The sequence below is a fragment of the Canis lupus genome, chromosome 21 (assembly GCF_048164855.1).
Source record: "Canis lupus baileyi chromosome 21, mCanLup2.hap1, whole genome shotgun sequence".
NCBI classification, from domain to species: Eukaryota; Metazoa; Chordata; class Mammalia; order Carnivora; family Canidae; genus Canis; species Canis lupus.
This window is the reverse complement of record NC_132858.1, coordinates 48,058,344-48,078,651: the sequence shown is the minus strand read 5'-3', so window position 1 is coordinate 48,078,651 and position 20,308 is coordinate 48,058,344. Positions and strand designations below refer to the sequence as shown.

Sequence of the window (20,308 nt, the reverse complement as noted above, 5' to 3'; positions counted from 1 at the left end):
TAATGAATTTAGAATATTATGTAGTAATTGGAAAATAATGAAAACAAAATTTACTATGAAACTAGCAGAATGAAAATTAATGAATTATAAATTTTAAACTGGATTTTTAGCAGACATAAATTTTAAATCATCAAAGATCAGTAGGATGTATTTGAAGTTTGTTTGCAAATGTATTCCCTGACATTTCCCTTATGAAATGTGACTTTAAGAATCACAGTCTTCCTTCTCATTTACAGAAGAATAGAAAATTATAGACCAACATCTGCAGTGAGCCCTACCAAAACTTTTCAATTGAAAGATGGCAAAGGAGCAGAGGATAATTCAAGGCACATGTCTGCATGGTGGAATGGCCTTTCATGTCATTTGAATTAACATCTTGTCTAGCTAAAGTTCACAAATCAATTTTAAATTTGAGAACTCCTTCCGGAAATGATTTCAGAGTATTCTGTGGATAAGAAGGTTTTCACATCATCTTCCCGTCTTTGCTTACTTAATGAATTATTCTCTTTAAGGGTTACATTTTCTGTATTTGGTTTGCCATCTGTGTCCTTTGAAGTCCAAATTCCATATCTCATATAGTCATTTTAGGGTTCAGTGCTGCACTGTCTCAGATAACTTAGCACTGGCAATCTGTTCCACTCCCTCTTTAACTGAAAGGCATTCAGTTACAATTTGAAGGTGAATGCCACTCCTCTAAAGTGAGACATCGGGCAAAAAAGCTTAATAACCTTGACAGAAACTCAAAGATGGAAAAACAAAACAAAACTCTAATGGGGGTCTTCCCCATGGGGAATCCTATTCCTAGCCCTCATCCACATAAATGAGACTTGAGTGGCAGACCTTTAGATATGCAATCGGGTCTTTAAAATAGGATGAGTAAAGCTACTAAACAAAAAGGTTGGACCCCTGACTACCTCAGAGACAGCGTACAGGTGAAGTACGCCATTTGGTTGTAGTAGACTGATGCAGCCAAAGGTGAACCCTGTCAAGGTGATTCAGTCAGTCAGTAGCACAGCCTCAAATCCTGGTCGCCTTAGATGATGCATCCACAGCTACACCTACCCTTCTTTTTTTCCTCCCTTTTTTCTTTTATAATTTACATGTAACATTGTATTAGTTTTGAATGTACAGCATAATGATTCAATATATTTATATATTGAGAAATGATTAGTGCAATAAGTTTAATTAACACCCATCACCACACAGTGACAACATTTTTTTTTCTTATGAGAACCTTTAAGATCTACTCTCTTAGCAATTTGCAAATATAGACTGGGGTATACTGTTAAATATGACCACCAGGCTATCCATTATGTCCCCAGGACTTGTTTATGTTATTACTGCAGGTTTGTATCTTTTGAGCACCTTCACCCATTTTGCCCACCCCCACGCACTCACATCTGGCCACTACCAATACATTCCCCTGTATCTATGGCTTTGCCTTTTCTTTTTAGAGCCCACACAGAAGTGAGATCATGTGGCTTTTCTCTGCATCTGCTCCCATAAGTCAACAACATACAAGGATGTGACAAAGATGCTAGCTTTCTTCTCTATATATTCTATTGTAGTAATAGAAAGAGCCTATGTTTTACAGCCTCCCTGGTGGGTTGCTATGGACCATTGGGATTAAGGAAAATAGTTGGATGGCAGGCTTGGGACCTTTCCTTGAGAGACACCAGGCATATAACTGATGCTGCCAGGTGTCAAAGTGTTCAATTGGGATGATAAGCCATATCAAAAATCACAATCAATCCACTTACTGAAACCATGCAGGCAAGAGGGAAAAAGAAAAGACACCAGTTACCAGTTCCCCACTGCTTCGATTTCTCTACAGACCACAGCAGGGAGGGCCAGATAGCCTGCAGTATAGACAAGACCATCGTCACACCGTCCTGGAGCCCCAAACAAAGCCTCCTGCCTTTTTATGGATCCAGAGGCCCACAAGGAAAGATAAGGGGAATGACTAGGACTGGCAGGTACTGAGTCCTTGTGGGGGAAAAGCACTGTAGTCAAGGCAGCAGGCTGAGAATGCGGTCTTGTAGAGATACACGGGAAGGACCTCAACTGAGGTCTGGAAAAGGAGGCCTCTCCATGGAAGTGCCCGGGGCTAGGAAGCCCATATACATTTGAGCATAGCCCACCTGGTCCAGGGAGGCAGGTAGAGGCAGGGAGGCTGAGTCCTTGCTCACAACTCACTCTAGAAAAATCTAATGTGCTGACTGTGCAGGGAGTCTGGCATGAGGAGGGCAGCTTTCCCCTTTGAGGCCTGCAGTTGGGCCTGAAAGAGCACACACGGGATCCCAGCCTAGAGTGGGACTAGGACAATTGTTTATTTTTCTGTGCCACTAGGAGTGAGGCTCTACTGTCACTTCAGATGATGAGGATGGGAACTGCATACTTAAAATGGCAGAAAGGTGTGCTGGAAGGATCCTGAGTCCCTAAGGACTTTTTGTGGGACAGAATCACCATGCCAGCCCTGAACTGCTGCCTTGGGTATCTCTTTTGATGTGACCAAAACATACAAAATTCTAACTTGCTTAAACCACATTTTCCTCTAATTGTTGCTGAACCTAGTTAATAAACACTGTAGATTGAGAAGTAGTATCTTAACCTTGAACCACTAATTCAACAAATGCTTTTGGCCTTCATGGCAGGCTGATAGTGGTGTGGACAGCAAAGATTTGATATATGTGAGAGGAACCGTTCACCTTATGCCTTTGTTTTGCTGCACCATTTAGTGGTTAGAGGAATGTCCACTACTGAGTCTCTTCTGATTTAATACTTCCTTTAAATTCACAATTTTTTTCCACAGTTTTCCATTAGTCTTCTTAGGGGAAAAGGGTTCCTTCTCTCCCTGCCCAAATTTAGCTTTTGAGTTTCTGAAAATTACCTCTGTCCAGATAATGTTGTAGGTAATAATTTGCTTCTACCCATCCTGGGTTTCTAACAAAATTCTTTCCAACCTTGACCACCTTCTTATAAATTAAAGCTGGATAGATAGTATTTCTTCTATCAACAGCTGTTTTGGGTTAAAAAGACTCATCCTGGAAATGAACCCATCCTCTGTGCTATATACCTTTTGGGAGGACATGGGCCAACCTTGTCTTGGATTCCTCCAGCAAATTCTCTGTTCTGACAGTGTTTCTTCTCTTTGCTTTGGGAGTGGAAAGGCTGCTGGCTCCCAGCTTATATTCCATAATGCCTGTTCAGAAGAGACAGCCAAACGTTTCACATTCACTGCTACTAAGGAACCCTCGTTGATGCCCACACAAGACCTGTTGCCTAAATGTCTCTTATTGGGAAATATGTAGTAACACAGCTGGGCTTGGGTAGGGGGTGGAGAGGTGTTAGCTGTGGGCCAAGTAGCTGCAATTCAACTTTCAACACTTAACTTTTTTACCTCATCCTGTCTACTTAATAACCAAGGATCAGTTGATTTGTACCATTTTCCTTTCTAAGGGGAAATTAGGTCTGATTCTTTTCCTGTTTGTCAAGTATATGTTTCCTGGCTGATTCAGACCATGGTCTAGTTGCCCCTTCAAACAGTGAATCTCTAGAGCAGGACTTTCATGAAGATGCCTTTATCAAGGACAAATACTGTCCATTGGAGAAAAAATGTAAAATAATAATCATAATGTCAACAATAGGGTTTTTTTTTCCTAAAATTTTTTTGGAAACATTATTGCTATTTATATCTCAAGAATTTGTCAACAGACTAAAATATTTTATGCAGAACTTTCTATGCACCTACTTGGAGTGAGACACTATACTAACTCTGGAGTTCTTATAGTTAACCAGGAGTTTGAGGTTCTCCAGTGGAGACAGACAAGAAACAAGTTAGCAATATGTGACAAGACCTAAAAGACTCAAGGGAAAAGGATTCTGGCAGTGGGGAGTGGGGAGGGGTGCAGTTCTGAGAAGGTTAGACAAGGTTTCCCAGACTTTAATGTAAATATATTTTCTTGAGTCTTCATTTCATCAATAACACCAATAAACAGTCTCATATATTGTGAGTTTTGCTGTTGTCTCCTTTATGCCAGGGATCATTCTTGGTGTTTGGGGATTTATTTGATAATTAAACTATGTGATCAGTGAAGCAAATAGAGGATGACTTTCTTTGGGGAAGAAAGGATTGGTAGATATTTAAGTTGGTATGGGTGCTGTGAGATGAGCCAAATGAAATTTTGAACTCGTGAAAGAGCAAACTTTGTCTAACACCTCATAGGTGGCTAGGCTGAGGGTTACAGTAACACGATCGTGCAGCTGTTCAAGTTCTTGGAAGTACTGAACCTGGGAATGACTGTGCATTTTTATTCTTTTATCTTTATGAGGTGTTTGAGTTGTGTGTTGTCTTGGAGAATTTTGCACAACAAGCTTTCACTGAGATATTGGTAGAAGGATCTCGTCTGTAATAAGAACATTCATTCCAGGAGAATAGGTCTGGGCTGATGTGGTGATGTGGATAGATCCACCTGCATACCTGCCGTCATGTTCAGAGCAGCAGGAGAGAGACAACGGAGGGGAGGAGTCGTGTGAACATCTACTGAAGGCTTCCTGGTAAGATTTATTTCAGTTATTTCAGAGTTTTCTTCAAACCATTTTAAATTAGGTTCCCAGCCTACCTACTTGGTAAGGGAATTTATTCTCAGCCATTACTATGGTTATCCTGTATAGTAAAAGATGCCTCCTGTCCTTAGGCTTCAGCTACACTGGTTGCTCCTAAGACCTCTAGTTCCTTCCATGCTGGGCTTTGGCAATATGCCTGGGGCCCAGGAAAGTTTAGGTAGGCTGAGAGCCCTTCTATGTTTGAACAGCCTTTCTTTGGGCACCCTCTGAAGTCTTAATGCCTGTCTGGGGCACTGTCACACAGAAGTCCATGATTTCTCTTTCATCTGCCAGCCTCCAATGCTCTCTGCCTTCCCTACCCCTCTAGTCTCCTATAGGGATATCTCCTCTGTGAACTTCAGCAATGAAGATTGGTAGTATTTCTACTGAGACAGAGTTCTTCTCTACACAATGAATAGTCCTTGACTTAGGAAACCCAAAGATTGGATTGTGTGTGTGTATGTGTTTGGGTGGAGATGCAGAGGGAAAATACAAATAAAAGTCTCAAAAATTAATCTGCCACACATTCTTTGCTTTATGTAATCACCATCCCATTCCTGAAAAAGTGGTAGATGAGAAATCTTCCATTTAGCAGGGTTAAGTAAACTCCAGAGGTCACAGGACTCCTTAGCAGATAGGACCTTGCATGTGTCTGCCTTCAGACCCCTGGTTGCTTCCACTAGGCTACACTGCCTTCTCACTAATTCCTTGGCCTATTGCTAAAGCAGCCTGGCTTCCCAAGGGAACTTTCCTTATTCTGTGTTTGAATAATCATAGCTCCTAGCGGCTTAGGCTGTCAGCAGCAGAGATCTCATCTTCCTCTATATCCAGATATAAACCTGGTCCCAGGGGTAATTCCTGGCAGAGAAAGCTGACTGGTGTGGTCATGGATTGGATCAGAAGGGAAATACTCCAATTCTTATATGAAATTCATCAGCTGTTAAGTGTCTCCAAATTTTCCTCTAATAGTCTCATTAGGGATCTGGAACCTGTCTTCAAAGAAACAGCATCATTCACCACTGGCTTTTTGAGGGATTTGAGTATACATAGAGTAGGAATTGTAGCCAAGTGTGGTTACATTCTTAATTTAAGGAGTAAAGAAGTAAACTAAACTCTAGGTCTGTTTTCCTAAGATAAGGGAAACTATAAGAATTGGGTTTGTTTACACACATGTATGTATTTTTTCTGTATAGATCCACATCCAAGGTTTGCATTAACATAACAATTCACAGCAAAGTCAAAACACATTTAAATTACATTTTCCATATATTTCAGAAAGAAGGTACCATATGCACTAAGACATGAAAGTGAGAGATGAACAGAATGTTCAGGGAATATTTTGTCTGCTGTGGTTCTAGCTAAGGGTTTGTAGATTTGAAGGTACTGCTAAAAAAGTAGATTGAAGCCAGATATTGTAGGCCTATAAATTTTATTCCATGAATATTGGGGAGCTATTGATAGATTTTGGATGGAAGTGACATGACAAATTATGCATTGTACCAAATTTTATATATATATACACCTCTCTAGTAAAAGTATATAGATAGAGTAGAGAGGAAGAATGTGGTAGATACTTGGCACTCACCATATATTCCATGTGTCTCTATATTTTCCTGCTTTTCTCACAGTTTGGTTAGATTATGTGACTAGGTCTGGCCAATGGTCTGGCACTTCTACTTCCACTTCTAATTTGTGTCACTTCCTGCTTAAGGCAATAAACAGCCAATATATCCCCCTTTCTCTTCTTTTCCATCAGAGATCACAGAGGCATGGGTTAAGACAGCAGAGTCACAAGCTGGAAGAAGAATGGATCTTGAACCACCACATGGATGAGATCCGCTCTGGAGATCATGCAACCTGTATCAGGTCTGTAGGAGTCTATAACAATAAGCCTTTGTGATTTTAAGCCACCTCAGATTTCCATGTTTGACACTAGTGTTAATTATCCTGATGAATACAAAGCACTGGAAGGAAGACACAACAGCAATTGGAAGGAGAAAAAATATTTAAGAGATAAAACCTACAGGACACCAAGACTAGTGTTGGGGGTGAGACATAGGGAAAAGAGAATGATGACCGGAGCTTTTGCTAAAGAGGCTGGTCATGTCATTAACAAAGACAGAGGCAGAGGAAGGGGAGAAAGTGGAAAATGTATTCGAATTATCTGAAGAACATCCAAGAAGAAGTTTCTAGCTGGCAGTAGTGTGTGTCTGGGCCTTAGGAAATGTCAAAACACATTTTGGAGATAGGCTTGAGAGCTGCCCTCCACATACTGGCGACAGGCTTGTGAACTGCCCTCTTTGGGCAAGTGGAGAGAGAAAAGAGGAGGGCCAAGTGAAAGGTCTAGGGGTAAGATGCAAGACAAGGACAATTAAGGATATGAAGGGGGAGGAACGGAGAGATAATCAGGAGAGTGTGGAGGCAGTGCCAGGGGAGCAGGGACTTCAACATAGAGCTGGACCACATTGCAGTATTCTGTAGGCACGTTTTCCACAGCCCTAAACTAGCTTGTTGATATTACCATGTGCATTTTCACTGATATGAATCAATTTATTAGAATATAAAATTAGATATTAAGAATAAAGAGGAGTGTATGGTTGTGAGGAAATGAGTTACCATTCTCTTTCTTCAAACCTTTCTGTTCAGACATTATTAAAAAAATTTATATTTAGAGCTATGATCTTTGTATGAGAAAAACATTAGAAACTGTCATCATAAGCATCATTATCAATGAACAATGAAGCCACACATAACTTTAGAGTAGTTCCTGATATCTAGGAAGCTTTCTTCTAGTCCCAGAAGTAGATTACACACATGAAGAATGACCACATTGAAGCAAGTGCCTGGTAGAGGGTAGGTGCCAAAGAATGATTTCAGCAATGAATTACTACCTGTCTCTGAGCTAAAGATTGGGGCAGATGGGAGAAGCCTTCCCAGAGAAAGAACACTGGGCTAGAATTTGACAAAATAAAGGGAAAACAAAGACAGAAAAGAAGTAAAAGAAAGGGGAGGTCCAGAGTAGGAAAAGGCCTAGAGATAGAAGTGTATGTGACATTCTATCTTTTTCTTTCTGAGATATATGGATAATGGAGCAGAAAATACAGCAGGTAGGGAAATCCAGAGTCAGCTACCTTTTGGGTAGAAAGACAAGTGATTTGGCTTTAGAAATACTGATTTGGGAAAGGCAGGAGGTCTTCCAGGAGATATCCAGTTGGAAGTTGGTGATGTGGTGTTCAAGTACAGGTATGTTGGCTTGGGCTATAGATAGAGTATACTGGGTAAAAGATATACCCCCAAACAATGAAGATTCAGGGGAAAAAAAGCAGAGTTTAAGACTATCCTGTGGTGCTACTATGTTTGAGAATTAGAGAAGGAAGTGTTACTGAGAGAGGCGGTTGCCCAAAGGGAAAGACACACAATGGGTACACGTTGAGGGAGGGAGGGCTTCCTGTAGGGGTGAGTGGTCACCACTGCCACAGTGCCAAAGAGAAGCTATCTTGAATTCTCTAATTCCCCTCTGTTCTTGGAGCAGTTTCAGAACAGTGGCTGAGATAGATGACAAAGGGTCAGGGCTGCTGTGTGCTTTTTTCTGGAAATGCCTTCTGGAGAGGGGAAGAGGTGACCTTCAAGCCAGCTCCCTACAGAAGACTGCCCGCTCTGCTGTGAAGCACTTAGACACAAAGTCCTTGGCTCAGAGCTTCCAGGGAGCTAAGCAGATGGCAGCTCTGTCAACTGCAGCTGCAAACAGCTTCATCTTCCATTTATTTCCAGGAGCCAGAGGAGCTCAGGGATCGTTAACAGCTGTCTACCTGTAGGGACTCAAATGATCTCTAGGCCATCAAGCCATCATATACCAAAGAATGACTTAGCAATTTATCTCAATGCTTCCTGGGAGTGTGAAAGAGCTATCCAAAGGCCTCCCTGATGCACCCATAGAAGGGCTTTTGCTACTTCAAAAGAGGGTAGAGTAAATATACCCTTTAACAAAGACCTTCCATGAACAAAAAGACACTCACTCTAACACACGACTCGTGGTTGTTCTTTCTAAAATAAATGTGGTTGTGTCATTTGAAGGTTTCCTTCTTTGATAATCTCCCAGGAAGATTATTTGTCCTTCTCATTGAAATCTATAGCCTCAACCATGGGGCTTAGAATCAGGAATATCAACCACCAGCTAGAGTCACTGCCAAGCCCAAGTCCTGCCAGGCTATTGTGGAGTTTTTATAAATATTTGAAGGCAAACAACGGGTCATGGGAAGTACCTGGCTTGTGCATGATGTCACTTCAGACACAACGTAGTATTAGGTCATTAGAAAAAAATTTAAAAAGCACAGAGGCAGCTTTTCCCTTGAACCCACTCCAGAATACTCTGTCAGGAGCTGGATTTGAAGTTACCTCTCCCCATCCCCAGCAGGCACTTCCAAAAAAGAAGCACATGGCTGGCCCTGACCCTTTGTAATCTATCTCAGCTGCTACCCTGAAACTGCTCCAAGGACGGGGGTGGGGATGGTTAATTAGACAATTTGAGATATCTTCCCCAGCAGTGTTTATTCTTGAACCCTTATAATCAGCAATGGGAGTCAACATCTTTGCCAGTATTGATTGAAATAAATATATATTGAGTGCTAGCAGGATGCAAGGTGTATGGTCTGTACTTGTCTCAGTTACACATATGGGTGTACAAACAACCCCAATGGTTAGCAGCTGAAAACAACTGATATGATTTACTAGTAAGCATTATTAGCAGGGTGGGTAGGGCTCCAACTGAATCCTTCTTCTCCATGTGGTGTCAGCTTGGGGTCACATCGAATTCAGTTAGGTGCTCGGCTGAAGTCAGAAGGTCTAAGATGGCATTGGTCATGTGTCTGGCACCTCGTCTGGGGTGACTGAAAAGCTGGAGCCTGGCTGGCTCTCCCTCTCTCTCCATGAAGGTAGTCTCCCCTCTTACAGGGTGGCTTAGAGCTCTAAGATCACAAAGAGGAATCCACTAATCCTCTTAAAGACTAGGCCCAAACTGGCACAGTGTCTATTGGGCTAAGTGCATCAAAAGGGCAGTCCAAATTCAAAGGGAGGGGAAATAGATTCCCCTCCTACTGGGAGGAGAGGCAAGGGAGGAATTGTTGGCGGCCATCTTTGGAAACAGTCTATAAGGCACTGCATGATGGTTAAGTAAATGAAAGTCATTTGGTTTCCATGTGTTTTCCAAAGGTCTAAATGGAGGAAATGTTAGACTTTTCCAGAGAAAATACATTTTTTTGTCACTGAAAACACATGAACACTTCCATGTTTGCTACTGGGTAGTGCTTGTTGGTGTGCTTGGCTTGATAAGACATGGTGATGAGCTAAATGATGGGACATGCTGAGAAAAATCAGAAGGTGGAAGAAGCCAGGTATACGTGGGGACCTTCTGCTCGGGCCATGGGTGGACTTGAGGGGAATTTTCCCAGCCACAAACCTGGTTTCTGGTGGGCTCAACTTTGTGATCTTTCGGGGCTCAACTTTAATCTCATGAAAGATTCTGATCATTATTAATATCTGGGATCCCAGTTTGATAGATAGGACATGGGAAGATAGGGAAGGAGGAAATTTCAAATGAGGACACAGTTTCAAAGGCAGGTGAGGGTAGCAGATGCTGTTGGCAAGTCCTTGCCAGTGACTGAGCTAGAAGGATGATTTCAGGTAAAGGAGAGGTGGCAGGAGCCATAGTTGGGGAGCAGAGCCCCAGTTTCTGCTTAGGTTTCTGGCAGGATCTGAGGCTTGGAGGATACTGGAGTTAAGCCACATCTCAAATGAATAAAAAATCATGGAAATGCACAGTTCTATAGAAGATAGTCAAACACCAGAGATTTTCCTTTGCCTGGATTCTGTCTCTGAATCTTTCAGAAATTCTCCCTCTGTGTGTGTATGTGTATGCTGGAGGGCAGGAAGGTGTGGGGAACTGGTGTGCAAGTGTGCAGAAGCTGCAGTTAGACATGTGTGCCCAGGGAAGCAAGGCCGCAGGAAGAGAAAAAGCCTGGAGCCTGATGGGTCTGGTTCCTATCCTATCACCTCTACTTAAAGGCAAAGTTAATTAACACCCAGAAGTCTTAGATTGTCATCAGTAAAAGGGGAACAACCATGATAATCGCTTCTTAAGGGACTTTTCTTTTGAGGAGTAAGGAGCTAAGATTTATATAGCATTTAGTGTTTTGCTTGGCACACAGTGAGTCTCCACAACATTAGTTTTTCTCTTTCCATCCCTCCCCCAACCGACCCACCATTATCTGTGCGGATTTCATCCCGAGCCAAATCCCTTTAGTCCCCATGAACATTAGCTCAGGAGCTAAGGGGGGCCCATTAGTAGACATATGGCTTTGGAGAGCTATGTCAGACAGCTGAAAAGATGGTGAAGCAAAATGGGCCAGATTGCTGCTCTACAGAAAAGCAAACCTCTGGAGGGCAAGTAGTATGTGTGTTTGAGATCAATTATTTTACTGTTGGAAAACAGAAGTAAAAAAATCTTTTTTACTTCCCACGTCAAGTTTTTCAAGAAGCTCTTACTCATGTTTTCCCTAAATAAAAACTCCGTTGCCACTGTGTTAGATTTGAACCTTGCCCACTTTGATAATTCTTGACATTTTTGACAACGGAATACTTCGCTTTAAAACAAAATGTGTGTTTTGGAGCACTCGCTGACTGCTGGAAGGCCATCATGTCTCCAGCAGTTTGCCTTTCCCCCTCCAACCACCGTAGTTTGCTAAACGCAGCAGCAGCCCAAATCATGAGCTTCTTCCATGTTTACCTTTGGAGGCTAAGCCAACTGTCTTTTGAGTGACTCTTGTTTTCAGTTGTCTTCTCAAAGGATGTTCTTCAACCGTCTAAACCACAACGATGACTTTATTGGATTATCCTGAGAAGTGAAAAACCAACTCAACCACTCTAAAGGTGTGATTGTATAAGACATGGTGTTAGGATTGATTGTACATGTGGAAGGAAGGGAGCTTTTTGTGTGTCCCATCTTTGGACTTTGGCTCGAAACAGAGTAGGAATCCCACAGACCAGTGAAGAGCCCAACCATAAATAAGACGAGGAACCAGATGCCCTTTTCCCCAGATCCGTGTGGGAAAAAGTATAGAGTGTTAGCATAGACCGAGCTTCATGCCAAAACTTTGTAAATATCTTATGCCTTGGGCTCTGTAAACCCTAATCACACTGCACATCACTTATGCAACCTCAGCTATTTATGGGGGTTGGGAAGGAAAATATGATTAACTCTAAGCAGACATTTCTGGCGTCAAGCCTCTAAGTGATTCCTCTATCCTCAATAGTTACTCCCCTTAAAAAAGAACTGTTTCTATGGAGAACACACATACACACAGAAAAGTCACCATCAGTCACCCACCCTCCTACCACAAAAAAATGAAAGTAGCGTCTAAAACAAAAGAAGTCCACCATCTAATCAAGTATTGAGTTTTATCTGAGCAGCATCCACACTGGAATGGAAAAACACAGTTATGGTTTAATGGGAGTGGGGTACACATATCTTAGCGTTAGTGTGAGATTCACAAAATGATGTTCATGAACCAAATTTCTTCAGGGTTGTCACGTGTTCTTTGCACAGTATTGGAATACAGCAGAATACATAATAATAAATAGTGGTGGTTTCTTACCATGCAGTGAGGGATAACTGCGTAAACCAGGGTGGGAGGGTCTATACTTCCTATGGAAATTGCCCCACATGGGGCTCCAAATAGAACATTCCTCGAGAAAACATCTTATTAATAAAGTAGCTCACATCTTCAAGGCTTGAGGATTGGAGGACAAACAAGATAGAATTTTGAGGGGGCAAATTTAAATGTAGACAGTACAAGTGTCCCCACCTCCTCCCCGCCCCCCAACCATGGAAACTTTGCTCTACTCTCAAGCCCTCCTTTCCCTTCCCTCTCGGAAACAGGCTGTGCATCTCGGCTGATATGTGACGGCTGGTATGTGACTTGGCCATAAAAAATACTAGTGGCCACAACAGATCAATTCCTCATTTTCAGCAGCTCAGCCCACCCACGGTTGATTCCTTGCTTCCACAAAGTGCAGTGTGGGCCATGTGGGTTTGCCTCCATCAGATGGAGATGCTCTCTGGAGCCCCCGGCCCCTGAGGTTGTCACAAGAGGGACACAGAAGTCTGGGGTAGACACACTGCCTTGGGCTGAAAGGGACACTTTCTTCTTCTTCTTCTTCTTCTTCTTCTTCTTCTTCTTCTTCTTCTTCTTCTTCTTCTTCTTCTTCTTCTTCCTCCTCCTCTTTAAGATTTTATTTATTTATTTGAGAGAGAGCAAGCTAACATGAGTGGGAGGAGAGGCTCCCCAATTGGGGAGCCCGATGTGGGCATTGATTTCAGAACCCCTGGATCGTGACCTGAGCTTAAGGCAGACACCTATTATTGAGTCACCAGGTACCCTAGACACTTCTTGCTTCTCATTGCCCACCTGCCAGAACTAGTTGTATGACCCCAACTTAACCACAGGGATTTTGGGAGCACCGTGTCTATGGCCTAAAATTCCCTGGCGTTGTAGAAGGTGCCAGAGCAAAAAGCAATGAGCACCCGGTCACTGGCCAAGGTCAGCTCAGATGGCAGCTGAAGGAAAAGTGAGGAGGTGGAGAGGAGATTGGGGAGCAAAATCTGAAATCCAAATAAACAGAGAAGTGCGTGTTCATATCAGCCAAAAAGCAAAGGGAAAAGACAAAGTGTGGGAGTTTGGATATAAGGACAGTTTTCAGATTAAGGTGAAAAACCCTTCAGTTCCACTTCACTTCTCTCGCAGCCCAACCCCGTGTCTGTCTGCGGGTATAAGGTTGAAGATTTTTCATCCTTGTCTCCCCATCTGGGGATGCCCGGATGTCTGCTCTTGCCGATATGCTTGTTTGCTCTCCATGTCATTCTTTTCTCAAACTAACATGATTAAAACAGAGCACAGGGTCCAGTCTTGAAAGTGACTCTCCCAAGGGTCTTGGTTGCTAGAGCCACCAGGTCCTGTTCTCTCAGGCCTGGTGCTCAGACAGCTCTTGGACAAATTCTCTCCTCTTCCACTCAAGACTTTGTTCTCCAAGTCCTATTTTTGTTCTTGGTTTATTTGGTGATTGGGTTTTCAAAAACAGAACAAATCCTGAATCTGTCCCTTTTTTTCTATTCTCTCTTTCATCATCTTAGCCCTGATGACCCTCATTGTCTTAGTTAACAGGTGATTCCGGAAGCCTTGCAGAGGAAGCTCACTCAGTTCCAGTCTGTCTGGCACTCATTGCCTCCATCAACATTCATTCGACGCCGGGTTTATAAACTTGCACTCTGGTCAAAAACCTTCCACGCCCGCCTCCTGTTTTCATCCACATTAAACAAACATTCATACCCTGTGATTATTTTTCTCCGTGCTGCGTAGTGAAATAGCTCCTACTATTTCCTACCCGGTACCCTGCATATCTCCTATGCTGTTCTCCTAAGTGTCACAGCACTTAGCAGGTTGCCTGGCACAGAGTGAGGCTTCGATAAACATCTCTCGAGGCAAAAGTGAGTAGTAGCTGTTCAATTCAGGAGGGAAGAGGCAGAGAGTAAGTGTTGATATTATGAGACATAGGATATTTCAACATTATTTTCCATTTGAAGAAAGCTGATTGAAAATCATATTAAAAACTTATTGAAACTTATCACTTGATTTAATACTTTCCGGTAGTTACTATTGCCTGTGATTTTTTAATTGCCCCTATATATTGATTAATCTATGGGAAATTCCTGATAATTTTATAAATGCACACATCCATTCTTTCAGCCAAATTTCATATGTTAAGCATGAAATCACCACAGTGATTATTTTTTTCTCATGGTCAGTGCATTTTTTATCTGTAAATATGGGGACACTTCAAGATTTTTTTTTTTACCTTTCTTGCCCTCCATGGGTCTTCCTTCTCCAACTTTGTCCCAGGCATTCATGCACCTGCTCATTCCCTTTTTCCTTCTTTTTTAGACAGGAACACACTTTTACCCACCAGCTCTGCTCTCTCTCCTTTCTCTGCCAGAGCTACCACCATCTTCCATGCCTTGCTTCCTATTCTATTGGATAAAATACAGAAATAAAGAAAGTCTAGGACATGGACTTTGTGAAAGACAAGTTCTATTAACAAAATGTGAAAAGACATGTTCAGTAAACACAAAAGCTTGTAAGTCAGTGGTCAGAAAAATCACAAGAATTTCACTTTCCATAGTCAATACTAGAAAAACAAACGTAACAAAGGCCCTTCCTAAAAGACAACTGTTTATTGAGCAAATGGGAACAATTTAATTGACTTGAACGGGTGGTTAGAAATCTACAATGATACCTAGTAAACAGCACATACAATGGTCTGAAAGGTGACTTTTCCATAGCAGGTGAGCTGAAGCCCAGGCCTGGAGGCAGTTTAGCTGTGGGCAAATTTCAGGTGCACTTTTCAACGGCTGTGTGGCCTTGGGTAGGCGACTTCTCTGTGTTGTACACTCTTATCTAAAAAATAAAGATAATAGTTGCTGCCTCATATGAGTTTTTTAAGATTTGACTTGGGCCACTCACAATAAGTACTCGGCATAGTGCCGAACACATCTATGAAGATGGCCTTCAATATCATCTTACTCTCTATTTTTCTATTGAAGTATTGAATTATTCAAAATGTACTTGATAAATTTGGTTAACAACACTCTTTAAAATTCAGGTGGTAACCATTGCAAATGAGGTCACCTGAATAATGATAGACTCCTAACCTCCTGGTTGATGGACATATATGTAGAATGATCAATAAGTGAATGTGGTAAAGACCAAGCAATCTATAAGGGTGAAATCCATGATCAATGAGGAGCAATATGTTCCAAAAAACTAGATCCAATGTGTGGTCCCCATTAAAAAAGGGGGGACCTGGATTAACGTGGGAAAAGCTACAGATTTTTCTTCCCCTCTTAGATGCATAGTACTCATTAGCATATTAACAGATCTGATAAGTCTTCATGGGGAAGAAACATTTCTGGGTGCTTTTAACACAGGGTTTCTCTGATTACTTTCATCATAGAATCTGAGGACAAGTGTGTTTGCTTTGTTCACAGGTGTGCCCCAGTCATTAGCAACAGTAGATGCTTGGTGAAGACTGCTGGCCTGGCCCCACTCAGGATGAATATGCGAGGGGAATGCTTAGGAAATATAAGTGTGTATGTGCTGACTGATTTGCTCTAGAAACCAGAGCTTTACAAATGAATTAAGTCTTTCACCAGATCCCATATTCCTAAGATGTTTGGAAGAACATGTTCACAGTCAAGTGAATGTACTCTGACACATGGCAGGACAGGGAGGCCCCTTTGGTTTTAAGGCACTGACTCTGTCTTTGGAAGATAGTTAGCAGACAGGTTCTGAAAGATCAATGCCTATAAGGAAAATCCTCAGCATCTCTGAGGGCAATTTGTTGGCCAGAAATGGGTGTAATTTAAAGTGCTGAGGAATCAAAATGGAACAGCCTACTGACCAATTCGTTTTTCTTCTCCTTCTTCTTCTTCTTCTTCTTCTTCTTCTTCTTCTTCTTCTTCTTCTTCTTGCGATGGAGACTGGATCAACAGCTTCCTTAAAAACCTCTGCCAGATGGCACCACGAAGGAGAACCCCTCCAAAGACAATAAATAAATGCCACGAGAGAACACTTGGGGGCCGGAGCAGCAGCGGGCTCTTGCTTGTGCACGACCACGACTGCAACAGCTACACCGAGATCCTGGCTTGTAAAATTACCTTGGCTGCTTCGCTATGTAAAATGTGAAAAGGAAACAAGTCATCTTCCTGATGCATGAGCTCACCGCTTATCTAAAATCAGTTACACACTGCGAAACACCCTCTTTTACCCCCTGCCTAGCGACTCCCATTAGTGCACAATGTAATTTCACAGCTAGCGCTTGAGGAACTTTCTGGAAGCATTTTAGGTTGAAACAGTGAAGTAGAGGGTGGCATGGGTCTGGTTAATTTCAGAATATTGAAGTGTTGGAATTACAATGTGATGACAGGATTCATCAGAAGGATTTATTTCTTTGGGCCTGTGGCCTAATGAATTGGAAAATATTTTCCTATGTCTTCTCCTTCGACTCTAAATTAAAGTGACACATTTTATTAAAAAAATGTCATTTTTACATATTAATGTATGAATTATGGTATGGTACATATGACAATAATGTCATCTGGGTGAAACATTCTAGTGATCTCTCACATTGATTTTCATCTCACTTAGAAGTGAGAACACAGAATGAAAAAGTATCTATGGAAAGCTTTATTATGTGTGTATGTTATCCAAATACACTGTGTAAATGTGCAGGGATTTTATGTGACGGCTCATATATACATCTGCCTAGGCCGTGTGCATGGGGATGTGAGCACATGAACTCGTACTACACCGTGGGGAGAAGAGAGAAGAGGACTCAAATAAAATCTGTTCCCTTTTCGGCTCAGGGTCATAGCAATAAAATCATCCAAAATGGCACAGTTAATGGGAATTGCAGGGCAACTGATGGTGGAGACCCGGGTTAACTCTGGCCCTCTGTGTTCCATTCCAGATACATTGAAGAATTCTTCTGCTGGTCAATCTCAGCACCCCATGTCGGAATGACATTGCTGCAGTTGCCTACACACATTTGCAATTGACAGATCCTGTCAATAGCATGAGTTACTCTCACTACATAAGCAAAGCCAGAAATATTGAGACCAATATGAACTGGAAGTTACCTGATGGGGCCAAAACAATTCTCTGTGGATTGAAAACACGAAGGTTGAGAGGTGGACATGAAGGCCTGAGAAGAGACAACCCCTGGGGATACAGATGTGTGAGATATTTAGCAATTTATTTAAGTCGGTATCTACATGTATCTACTTGTACACCTATATCTGAGTTAACTCCATAATACCTGTGTCTGTATATCTGTATACTTATGTCCATTAACAAATGATCTGGAAATTTGATAGATGCTAAGAACACAGTTGTTACAAAAAGAAGATAATCAGCTATCTTTAATGAACCTATTAAGATCATATTTCTCTAGTATCAGTGATAACAATTTTATTAATAATAGTGTCATATCGGTGATTCCCTAAATCATGGTGCCTAAACAGTGGTTTAGACCACTGAAATTTATTTGTTAAAAATAACCATACAAGTCTAATTCATGATTGTAAACAAGATGGTCTAAATTTTGGAATCCACTAGAGTTCCATCCTTGGCTCTTCTTCAAGCATCATCTATTCTTTACGGGTGACCTCATTTACTATGTCAGCTTCGACTGGTCTGTATACACCATCAGCCACTGATTCTGCATCCATCATTCCTCCTGTTCCTGGATTCTCTTCTTCATTGTAAATACCTACTGGACACAAGTGTTTATCATCTGAAACTCAGTGTATCACCTGAATCCCAACAAATCCAATAAATCTCTCCTCACTTTGCCCTTTTGGCTCTCTCCTACTCTGCTCTTGTGGTATTTATGTAGTTAAGGACATTCGTATTCACAGCTGCCAAAATTGTAATTCCTCCATCAGACCTCACAACCAATAGTTCATTAAGACCTCTAAGTCCACCTTCCAGAAATCATCAAATATATTCCCTCTTCTCCATCTCCTGCCAGTGTCTTTGTTCAGCAATGCTTTCTTTTGCCTGCAATATTGCAGTGGCCTCTTTCCCTTCCTGTTTCTACTTGCTACTATATTAGTTTGTGCTTCAACCTCCTTCAAATATTATCTTTCCAAAAGACAAATCTAATCTTGTCACTTCCTTGCTTAAAATCCTCAGGTGGAAATCAGTTGTGAATTATTTACATCTATCCACCACCTTCTTTTCCAGGACCACCTACCACCTTCTTCTCCCCAACAAGCACCCTGTGCTCTATCAACTCTGAAGTGTTGGGCTCTTCAAAATTCCAGTCATCACATGCCAATTTCTCTGCTTGGAATGCTTTTCCCTTTGTTTTCTGGCTGATTAATTTCTCCTCCATCAATTTAAATACTGTCCCCTCCGTGTTGTCTTCACAAGGTCTTCTACACAGTTAACCACACCTTCTCCTGAGCTCCTAATGGTGAGCTCAGCACACTGAATCATCTTTCCTAACTAAATGGTGACCACCTCAGGCCCATGAGCATACTTATTCTTCGGGGTGAGAGGAGTAATAGTAACATCTATCCCAGTGCTTGATTGATATGTTTGATAGATGTCTGTTGAGTGAAGAAATGATCAAATAGGTGACCTCTTGGGCCCTCTGAGTCCTTGACATGATAAAGGAGGTGAGAGAGGAGATAATGTAATATAAATATAAAAAAAATTCAGATTAGGAACAGTCATAGCCAAGTTACTGTCCAGGTTTTGTTTGTGTTCTGAAAGATAAATAAATTTCTCCAAGACTCCAAGTCACCATTTTGTGAATTATTAACAAAATACATCATTACCCAGGCCTGGAGTTGAAAGCCTCATGTCATGATTTTAAATTCACAGCATATAATTTTCAAAAAGCAGTATAATTCAATGATCAAGTTGTATTTAAAGTACCAGATTTTGAAGTCTTTTGGGATCCTAAAATTCTTACGATTTGTAATGTGTTTGGACTCTGTGGTATTGTACAAGATATGTACTTAATAATAAGATAAAAGCTGGTATGAATTAATCTCTGTAAAAGGAATGGCAAAAATTTTTAGAAAAACATTACAAAACTATTTTTTCACTTCTTTACACTTATTTCCACTTGCTAAGAGAAATAATTTCTTTTTATGGGTGTCATAATTTAAAAAAACACACAAATGAATACCTAAAAGCTGATATAATTATGAAACAGAAGGAATTGCAAAATCCTTTAACATTTATTATAATCAGTATACCAGTGATCTAAAAACATGCTAGAGCCCACTGTCTTATTCTGAATATGCTGGAGGAAACACAGCTAGTGAATGGTTCATGATGAAATTGCCTTGGCTTTGTCAAGAAGGCTGTTAACATCAGAACCCAGCAGATCCATAGTTGAAAGTTTGGTCTTCCCACAGGTGACTCTTTGAGATTTGAGTGTCATTTCCATATGGCTCTTTGTATTAGAGACAGAAATTTCTCATGATCTACTTATCTTCAGTTGTGTTTATCTGATAGTATTAGACATTTAGTGGGGGGCAGCATGTCCTGTATACTAGAGAAGAGAACTTGGAAATGAATAAGTCTCAGCTCTGTCAGATAGAAAGGATGTTTAGGCACTGGAAAAAAATTCATGACTTCTTTTCATTATATCACTGCTATCATTATAGCAGTTTTCATTAATAGGACTCCCTCATGCCATTCCAATTTTTCTTCTCCGCTCTCTCTCTCAGAAGTGGCAATATTGTTGTCTTGCTTTAAAAAAAGAGATTCTGTTCACCATCATCAAATGGTGATTCTTGGTAAAAAGGAAAACTTTCTCCCCAACTTTGGCGTCTTTTTACTCTTTTATCCTTTCTCAGCCTTACAATTAATGTCTCACTGTTTTTGAAGTCTTCACCTCAACTCCTGACCTGCCACCTGCATCTGAGGGGCTTCCACTCTAAGGTATCCACCATGAATATAGCTGCTCCTGTCATGCTTGCTCCTTTTTACTTTCACAACTTTCTGTTTCTGGAGCCTATACCCTGGTTCTAGAAACTTCCTGGGAGGTAGCCTGAGCTACATGTCTCCAGTTTGTC

General features: G+C 41.4%; 1 long non-coding RNA gene across 1 annotated transcript; it reads left to right on the top strand.

The window, feature by feature from the left end:
- The first annotated feature begins 4,362 nt into the window (after window positions 1-4,362).
- On the top strand, window positions 4,363-19,185 carry LOC140613156 (uncharacterized). The gene is made up of 3 exons (XR_012014317.1): window positions 4,363-4,557; window positions 6,362-6,471; window positions 15,701-19,185. It is a non-coding gene; the product is annotated as an uncharacterized lncRNA (long non-coding RNA).
- The last annotated feature ends 1,123 nt before the right edge of the window (window positions 19,186-20,308 follow it).